This window comes from Nanorana parkeri, unplaced genomic scaffold (genome assembly GCF_000935625.1).
Source record: "Nanorana parkeri isolate BGI_ZX_2015 unplaced genomic scaffold, ASM93562v1 scaffold2337, whole genome shotgun sequence".
Taxonomy (NCBI): Eukaryota; Metazoa; Chordata; class Amphibia; order Anura; family Dicroglossidae; genus Nanorana; species Nanorana parkeri.
This window is the reverse complement of record NW_017308605.1, coordinates 147,497-148,501: the sequence shown is the minus strand read 5'-3', so window position 1 is coordinate 148,501 and position 1,005 is coordinate 147,497. Positions and strand designations below refer to the sequence as shown.

The following is a 1,005-nucleotide window of genomic DNA, read 5'->3' as shown; positions in this document are numbered from 1 at the left end:
CCCTCCCCTGCTGTTCTACCCTTGCTGTCCCTCCCCTGCTGTTCTACCCTTGCTGTCCCTCCCCTGCTGTTCTACCCTTGCTGTCCCTCCCTTGCTGTTCTACCCCTGCTGCCCCTTCCCTGCTGTTCTACCCTTGCAATCCCTCCCTTGCTGTACTACTCTTGCTGTACTTCCCCTGCTGTACTTCCCCTGCTGTACTTCCCCTGCTGTTCTACCCTTGCTGCCCCTTCCCTGCTGTTCTACCCTTGCAATCCCTTCCCTGCTGTTCTACCCTTGCTGTCCCTCCCCTGCTGTTCTACCCTTGCTGCCCCTCCCCTGCTGTTCTACCCTTGCTGTACCTCCCCTGCTGTCCCTCCCCTGCTGTTCTACCCTTGCTGTCCCTCCCCTGCTGTACCTCCCCTGCAGTTCTACCCTTGCTGCCCCTCCCCTGCTGTTCTACCCTTGCTGTACCTCCCCTGCTGTCCCTCCCCTGCTGTTCTACCCTTGCTGTCCCTCCCCTGCTGTACCTCCCCTGCAGTTCTACCCTTGCTGCCCCTCCCCTGCTGTTCTACCCTTGCTGTACCTCCCCTGCTGTCCCTCCCCTGCTGTTCTACCCTTGCTGTCCCTCCCCTGCTGTACCTCCCCTGCAGTTCTACCCTTGCTGCCCCTCCCCTGCTGTTCTACCCTTGCTGTACCTCCCCTGCTGTCCCTCCCCTGCTGTTCTACCCTTGCTGTCCCTCCCCTGCTGTACCTCCCCTGCAGTTCTACCCTTGCTGCCCCTCCCCTGCTGTTCTACCCTTGCTGTACCTCCCCTGCTGTCCCTCCCCTGCTGTTCTACCCTTGCTGTCCCTCCCCTGCTGTACCTCCCCTGCAGTTCTACCCTTGCTGCCCCTCCCCTGCTGTTCTACCCTTGCTGTACCTCCCCTGCTGTACCTCCCCTGCTGTTCTACGCTTGCTGTCTTCCCTCCTGTTGTCCCTCCTTCCAAATGTTCCCCCTCACTGCCATCCTGCGCCCCCGATTTCACT

The 1,005-nt window shown here is 60.8% G+C and overlaps 1 protein-coding gene across 1 annotated transcript in view; it reads left to right on the top strand.

Moving 5' to 3' along the window:
• The window catches only part of LOC108801432 (uncharacterized protein C1orf228 homolog), a gene marked incomplete at its 5' end in the record, with an annotated part of 25,601 nt that overhangs the window by 23,054 nt on the left and 1,542 nt on the right, over positions 1-1,005 (top strand). The gene's annotated exons all lie outside the window — the stretch shown is intronic.